Here is an 8872-nt window from a genome sequence, read left to right on the forward strand (position 1 = left end):
CAGATGGCACAGCATGCAGCTTTGAGTGATTCAGAAAATTATAAATAGGATAACAATCTACTGGAAGTGCCTCATCCCACCTCAAAGCACTGAACCAAAATTCCAGCTGCATAGAATTTTGATACTGCTGCACAATTTCCAGGGAAAATAATTCCCCACCCCCCCCCTCCCTTCCCTCACAGAAACACTGTTAAAGGTCAGGCCTCAAAGCCGACCGTAGATTACAATGTCCTATGCTGAATAAATTAAATCTCTGAAATGATCAGCTAAGCATACGCTTCTGGCTTTGACTTTTGTAGTTCTATTTTACTGTAAAATTACATGTTTACAAAGTATTTTATAAACATAACACAAAACATTGGCAGCTCATATCCCATTTGGTAACTGACAAAGTAACAAAGAAAATGGAATTCAACTTTCCTACATACTGAAGGGGTTTTAGCATGTAAAGGAGATACTCAAAGACAGGACATGTATTTAACATACTATCACCATTAAATTATTAGAAATTTGACTTGAATGTTTTGTCATCAGGACAGTTACTTTATAAAAGGATTGCTTAGGACTGCTTTCACATTGAGGATAGGATACTACATCTTGGGATTGCTAGCCAGGAAGAAGGCAGAAGATAGAAAAAGCAACATCTGCAGTGCAGCGTGAACACTAAACAGTCTCTCTAGAGTCACTAAATCTGATTGAGTTGAAGCACAAGAAGTATGACACCAAATGAAAGGAGAAAAATCGAAATCCAGAGGCACACTGAGCTCCAGAGAGCCAGAAGGACTGTGATTGCTACAAAAAACAGCTAACACAGAAGCAGGAATCAAAATACCAGGCAAGGAATCAGAGGACAGTGCTGGCAGAAAGCAATGCTAATACAATTGTGTATATAAACCCCATAAATACCTGAGGATTCTTTGAGACCTATTAGATAAGTAGAGATTTTATTTTTTGCTAAATTTGTTTTAAAAAACACCAGGTCATGGACATACTGATTACCACCAAAATCACAGCTATGTTTTAGTTTGATCCAGGTCAATGCAGCAGACTCCTGTAGACTGATCAGCGTTTGGTACAGAGCAGCACAGCAAGAGAGCAGTGAAGGCAGACTCCTCAACCTGGGAAGAAGAGCTGGGCTACCAGGGAGGCAGGCAGGCAGTGCCCTCACCAACTGCAGCACAGCCCCTCCATACCTGGTAAAGGTGAGCAGAGGCAGGGCCTGTAACAGGGGCAAGGCTCAGGCACAGTCCAGCTCTTCAGATGAGCTATGAGGAAGGTCCATGCTCACACCAAATGTTGAACCAGCAGGTAAGGGTCAAAATCAGATCTGCAGACTGCAACCAGGGTCAGGCACAAGCAGCGATCACCAGGGAAAGCCACAGCAACAAGGCAGGTCTGAAGTCAAGCGAGAGCAAGAAAGTCAAGCCCATGGGTCAGAGCCAGAGGCTGCGATGCAGGGACCTTAAACGTAGCAATGAGAGAGGGGAGGAAGGGAGAGGATGCACCTGGGGCTCTTGTACAGTGTTTTTTCAAGCCAAAACCGCCAGAGGCTTTATGCTGGGTCATGCATTAAATGCAAGAATTTCAGGAATCTTCAAAATGTCAAGCCTACCATTAGGTATAGAACATAGACACAGTATTTTCCCTCTTCATTTGTCATGTTATTTTCCATGTTTGTTCTGTAACAATGGCATGAACTTACATATATGTAGTGAAATTATCTCAAAATGAAAATATATCCTTAAATTGAAGCATAAAGCAAAGACTGAAATGCTACACAAACTTTCTTCCTTTGAATTTTTTCCTCTCAGTTATAAGATTCACTTTTGAAAAAATTTTGGGTATAAAGTTTGCATTTGCATAACACTTATTTAGAAAGCTTCCTATAATCATAACAATTTTGAGAGAGAAACAGAAGAATTTGTCTCACTATAAATAAATTGAAATTCAGTTGTATTTATATCTTTCTTTTGAACTACTGTCAATTATTTACTTCAATAATTTCCTTGCTTTAATTGATCAAACCTGTGGATGACATTTCTGGTATTTGAAGTATTAAACATTCATTCTGACCAGGAATTTATAATGAAATTCTTATGGGAACTTGGAACTTTCATAAATGAGTGGAATAGCTTTAGTTAAGCAACTCCTGAACAGATTCCCCAGGCAGAACTAAAACTCCTGGATATTTTTATTGGATATCTCCATGCTTTTTGCAATGGAAGTAAGATCCTTTTATGTTTAATCAATGATATATTATGAGTCACAAGAAGTGAATCAAGTTCAGTGGAACATGAATCACATTATCTACTGCAACTTCCTCAAGATACATTTCTTGCTGCTTACGGAATTCATTGATGTTTTTATTGTTGTGTCTGACCCTCACATATTTCAAACATACTAAGAAGTTTAGATTCTTCATCACCTAACATCATGAACTTAACAGTAACAAATGTATCAAAAGCCAGCAGAATTAACTTCCTCAAACAAGCTGCAAGTCATTCACATAACAGCACACTTCAAATAGGGAAATGTTTGATGTAAAACTAAAGAATGACTTTTTAAGAGTCAAACCTGAAGGCCAGGTTCAACATTCCCTAGGCTTGAACCCATGGGATAAGATGCTCAATACCATGAAAAATGCAAAATAAAAGCACTAAAAAGAGGCTGTATATATTGAAAAGTTACTCAAAGAAACAGCATAGTGACATATGGCAGGTTTAACTACAACCAAATGACACACTCAGGATTCCTGTACTCTGCAAGAGAAATGACTGAGTATCACAGGGATTAGCATTTTTAAGTATTATTACAAATCCATCAAATCTATTGCATAGATCTTGTGGTTACTATGAGGAATAAAAAGAACTGCCTAAGCCAAATACTTGCCTAAAAAATATTTCTGGAAACGCAGACACAAGATCTTATACATATGGAAAAACCTACATGATTATTTCAGTGTACCATGTACTGAACCGAAGGGTCATCCTTGGAGCTCTAAAGAGCAGCAAACCTGCTTTGCCTCAAAGCTCCCTACATGCAAAGATTTCACTGCCAACTTCACAGGTAGATTGTCACAATTACTAATCATCTCCTGATCACTGAAGGAAGTACCTTTCATCCAACTTTTTCCCCTTTCTCTGGGAAAAGAAAACAAAAGAAACAATTAATGATTTCTCTATCTGTTCTTTCTCAGGCTTTCCTATTATTACTCCCAATTTGGATTTACCGGTGTATTCCAAATCTTCCTCACTATCACACCAAGAAATGCTATACAAGTTTTGGATGTTTCTTCCTTTTTTTCAAGGAAGACTCTGAGGTAGAAAGTGCAAGAGATTCTTTGACCAAGATACCAAGTTATGAAGCTGGAGACTGTGAGATCTGGCAAGATTACTCCACAGCCTAACAATGTGCTGGAAGTCTGCTGTACTGGTATTTGGTGTGCCAGCTGTTTCCACAAAGGGAGATAGTTTCACTAAGAAGTATTCAACTTTCTAGAAACAGGAATGACTGTTTTCATATGGGGGCATCTAAGTTCCCATACTTATCACTGCATGCACATGTCTTTTATTTTCTCTTGCAACGACTGAGAAACTTCATGCTTCAAGATATGGCTGTTGAACTTCAGAAAGTGGTGATCACTGAACAGAATCCAAATTGTCTTAAAGGGACCACAGTCAGCCCTGTAGTTACTGCAAAATGCGTTCCTACAAAGTATGGATTATAAGCAGGCAGTTTCAAGATCTTAACATTAAATACCTGACCCTTCAAGGTGCAGAGGTAGTGGGGAGATCCTTTCTTTAGAGTGTAATGGAAATTTTCAAGCATCTGACAACATCCTTAGGAAACCACTCCCTTTCATCTGGAGAACAGCACTACAGAGGACGAGTCCCTGGTCAGTAAGGCCACATCAGCAAAACTTGTCTTTCTTCTGACTTGTGAATGCACAGAGAAAACCAGTACAAGGGAAGTCAGAGAATTCAGTTGTCAGGTTTGTTTGCCTTAATAGGCTTACTGAGCTGGATGACGCATCAGAGAAGCTGCACAGACCTCCTTTCCCTCGGTGTTTTTTCCATGGCACACGTAATACTGTACAGACACATGCAGATGAGTTGTGGATAATGAGTCTCAGGTATCTGGAACAGCATAATCCTTCTGTCCTTATCTCTTTATTTTGCAGTATAGTGTGAAAACTCCCCTAAGACAAGCTCTCTATCATCTGTTAGGCAGGCAAGAAGTTTTCTCACTAATACGTAGACAATGTTAAGTAATAGTCTCTACCAGTTCCTATCGAGTGGGACAGTAATGTCTGCCTGACTCCCATGTACCAACATATAATTCTAATTATTTTTTCCTTCATTTAATGAAGCAGGTAAGGCAGTGAGTCAGGTACAGAAAACTCAGTATATCCCTCTCTCTCACGTTTTACCAGAGAGGACAAAAAAAAAGTCAAAGGGAAAACTGGTACATCACTTTACACTGGGAACTTTGGACAGTACAAATATTGTCTGAATTGAGAACATAATGGTTTGGAAGAAGACAGGAGTCACTGTAGAGGTACCACAGCTTCAAGGTAAAAGATGAGACATAGGAACATAAATGCTTTTGCCATTCCCAGGGCTAACAACGTAAATTTCTCTTTATCCTCCATCACTAGACCATTTCCAGGATTAAAGCCACAGTCTGCTTGCCTAGTTACACCTTTCTGGCAAAATGTGATAAAAAAATAAAAATCACTCAGACATATACAATTCCTAAAAAACACATACCCAATGATGCTTCACCACTTTAGACAGAAAATCCCTGCTCTCGTATTTTGAGTGGGGACATGGCGCTGGAGGTCAGGGTGCCATTTAAAAGCTGGAACAAAGGGAAAAGAAATGAAAGCAGTTGAAGAAATCTCACTTGTAAATCTCTTCTTTTTCCCCTTAAAAGCAAACTGAATTTTCCAAGTAAATGTTGAGTGCAGAACTTCTTGAAATGCTCTGTATGTTTCTAAGTCACTGAGAAATGACCAAAGCATTACTGGAAAAATAAAAAGTGGAATGAGATAGGCATAGTACAAGAAAAGCTCATAAATACTCTCATCCTCACTTGGATAACAATTTTCTATTGAGAAAAATAGTTTGGAAGCCATGATACTGCTTTATTTTTTGAACCACACCACATTGCATCAATGAGTCTGGTCAAATGTGTCTGGTGTGTTCAACGTTTCTTTAAATAGTCCCAGTAGAATTATACATGAGTTTCATTTTCCCAAGACATAATCTTTGCTTTTCCATCAACTGTAAAAGCACAACAGCTTAATAACATCTTAAGACTTGAAAAGGAACATTGAACCACGAACTATTCACTCTTATGTCATACAAGATTGTCCATTAGGAACAAGGAAATCACGACTTGTTACTAAAAAACATTTTTCAGCATTTGCTGTGAAAAAACAATAATTCACAGACGTACCTGTCCATGTATCTGCAGAAAGTGTTTCAAATAACAGGTGCTACTGAATATTCAAGTCAGAGATTATTTTTATGATATTTTAGTTATTTCATGCTTTCTTGTTTAAATTGGAATACAGAAATTATCTTTGTACCTGACTGCCATCAATAACATTGGCAGAAATTAATAAAAATATTTGCTTAAAAGCACACTTATTTTTCATTCCCTGAACTGTAAATATCAGATACTGATAAGTCACAGTTGATTGCTTAGTTATTGTCAAGAGATGTAGCCCTAGCAATTACCATTGTGTACAGTGAAAAAAAGAAGTCAAATATTAACATAATCTCTAATTGATGTAACTAAACCATAAACACACTGTACAAAATATGGAAACTAGTTGCTTATCATGGCAAAACATTTAACTAGTCTTGCAAAGTGCTTTCAATATAACAAACTCTATTACATCTTATTAAGTAAGATTAACCAGATCAGACAAAAAGATTCCACGGCTGAACTGGTTTTTGCAACATCTGTGGCTATTACACATAACAGAGAAACCTACCTCAATTTCACTTAACCTTGTAATTCTAACTCTGCAAGAACAACTCTGCATATCACCACTTCGGCTAAGAGATTTCCTGAACACAAAAGATTGAGAATGCCAGCAGAACTCAACTACAAGCTATTTCTATTATTGATCTAAAAGGATAAAAATATATTCAATTAAAAATACCCACTGCATAAAGATAACTTATTTAAATATTCCTATTAGGTGTTCATAAAAAAAATTACATACAAACATAACTATTTTCTCCATAGCTGTCTCCCTAAGGATGCACTTCTGTTTACATTTTATTTCACAAGAATGTTCAGGACCTCAGAGAAAATGTCTATTTGATAACTGTGCATTGTTTCCATCTCAGAAATACACAAACTTTAAGAAGTTTCACTCCCAAGGCACAAAGTGGTCAAGCCCATTTATAAGTGAAACAAACCAACTCCAAATATCATTTAGGATTTGTTGAAATTCTCCAAGTCAGTTTCAGAAAACATTCCAGAAATGACATTGAAAAGCTGTATTTTGTCCAAATAGTGAATACAACAAAATAATTTTTCCAAGTGTTTGGGATTTTTCTTTGTTTTGTTTTTGTTTTGGGTTGGTTTTGATGACTGTTTTTGTTTGTTTTGGGTTTTTTTACAGTTGTCTGTATTTGTGTGGGAAATACTTTTCCTCTATATTTTAATGAATAAAAATTTCTCTAGCATAAGTCAACTTAAGTCATACTTGCCTTTCAAATTTAGGAGATGAAAGTCATTAAGGATTCAGGTCATTGAGGATTCGCTTTCCAGAGTGATTACAGAGAAATTCTACAGAAGTACTGACAGATTTGCTGTCCTGTTTTCTACCTCATATGCATAAATAATTTGATCTGACATTTTAGAAGCTGATCTGCATGTGTACAGATAGCACCGCCATTTTCACTGCACTACCCATTTATTAACACAGATGTAATGAACTTAAAAGAAAACCCAAATAAACTCATCCACTCTGCTAAATGAGTCAGTAATTTCTTAGAAGTTGTAGATGTTGCAATTCAAACGGAAAAACTGCAGTAAAACGTCATTTTAATGAACCAGTGTAAACAAGTAAAAGCACCTGTTCTAAAGATACAAAACCACTGGCCTTGTATATGTCTGCTAGTTTTGATTTTTAAAAAATCTCTCCATCTCCTTTCAGAGTAAAATACTGTGTCACCAGTGCCACAACCATCTGTATCCAATCTTTCCTCTAATACTGCTCTGCTCAGGGGTAACGAACTCTCCTGGGGCAAGTTCATCCTATCTCACTTTTCTGCAACCAGGATAATTTTTATGTAGAGTAAAACACTGAGAAAAAAACACAACAGAAAACTTTTCTTTGACGCAAACACATATTGAGTGCAGTAGCATTCCTTACTTCTTTCTTCTGTCTTAGCAAAAAAACCAGACTACTGCATTTTACTGTCTTGGGGCAGCTGTTCACTCATAAATCAAAACACTGTTGAACACACAAACTTGCATTTTAAATTTGTACCTATGTTACCCTGTTAAGGCAGAAATCAGGCTACAGCAAGATTCTTAAATTTTTACGTACTATGTTAAGACTAGCAGAGAAGAACTGAGGTTTTACATTGGGATTTTATGTTAACAAACTTTCAGCAATTGGGAGACACACTGACCTCTTTTGGGCAACAGGAAACAGCAGTTGTATTGTAGAATTCTTCTCAGAAACTTAACTTACTATTTATTATCCTTAGAAACAAATTTCAGTTCTGACAGCTACACCACACCACATGATTATAGCAGTAGAAAGCAGTAGCCCTTGAAATAAATCACAACACAGATGTTTCACCATTCTATATACAGCAAAATACAGCATCTTAATACTGTAAAATGGATTAAGACTCAAATTTCTATTTTGATTTTTTTGGCATCTCGAATTTGATAATTCATCAACTTCATATACAGCTTTAGATTCATATGACACTTACCACACGTGTTCCATTTATGTTCCAAAAGAAGACAACATACAAATAATTGCCTTTAAAATCAAGATGCATATTATGAAAAGTGGTTTTATAAACTTGGTGAAAATGGTAAAAAAATTAGCATCTGGGATTTGACCAGAGAAAAATAAGATTGTGTAACAAACTACACTAATTTTGGGTTCTTCTACTTTTGCATTAAATACTTCTTAAAAAAATTCATCCACATATCAGACTAAGAAATTTAGTTAAAATTTGATCTTTACATCCATCCCTTTTTTCATTCCACACATTCAGAAAGTTGAATTAGAATGTTATTGTAATGTTATTGTAATTTCTACAAAAACTATTACAATTTATTGACAATTGCAAAAATAATTTGCTGCTTTTTTGCTTCCTTTTCCTCTTGGAAAATAATAGGAAATCCATGGAAAAGAACTTCAGTACAGAATAGCAAAATTCTACTGTAGAAAGCATCCAAATTATTCAAGAATGTCAGAGTGCAGCAGGAATCAGCAGGCTACCCCTTAGACACCTTTTCAACAGGCAGAAATGGAGTTTAAAGTATAATTAAAGATCACAAATGCCACTTAAAAGAGAAAATCTTTCCCTTCACCTAAACAATACTTCTGTGATGACTTACTCAAGTAGGGAACTCTTGCACACCAGTTCTCATCAACCTTATCACGAACACAGACCTATTGTAGTTTTCTGAATTATCTTACCCTTCCAGCCACAGCAATGACTCAAGTGCATCTTTTCAGCAGTCAGAGCAGTGTATATGTTTTAGTTCTTTGGCCAAAATGTTATCCTTTCAATATGTATCTGCAATATACATGAAGCATCAACAGGCAGCAATTTATTTCATACTAGGGTTTAAAAAAATGTAAACATAGTATATTTTC

The sequence above is a fragment of the Apus apus genome, chromosome 7 (assembly GCF_020740795.1).
Source record: "Apus apus isolate bApuApu2 chromosome 7, bApuApu2.pri.cur, whole genome shotgun sequence".
Lineage (NCBI taxonomy): Eukaryota > Metazoa > Chordata > Aves > Apodiformes > Apodidae > Apus > Apus apus.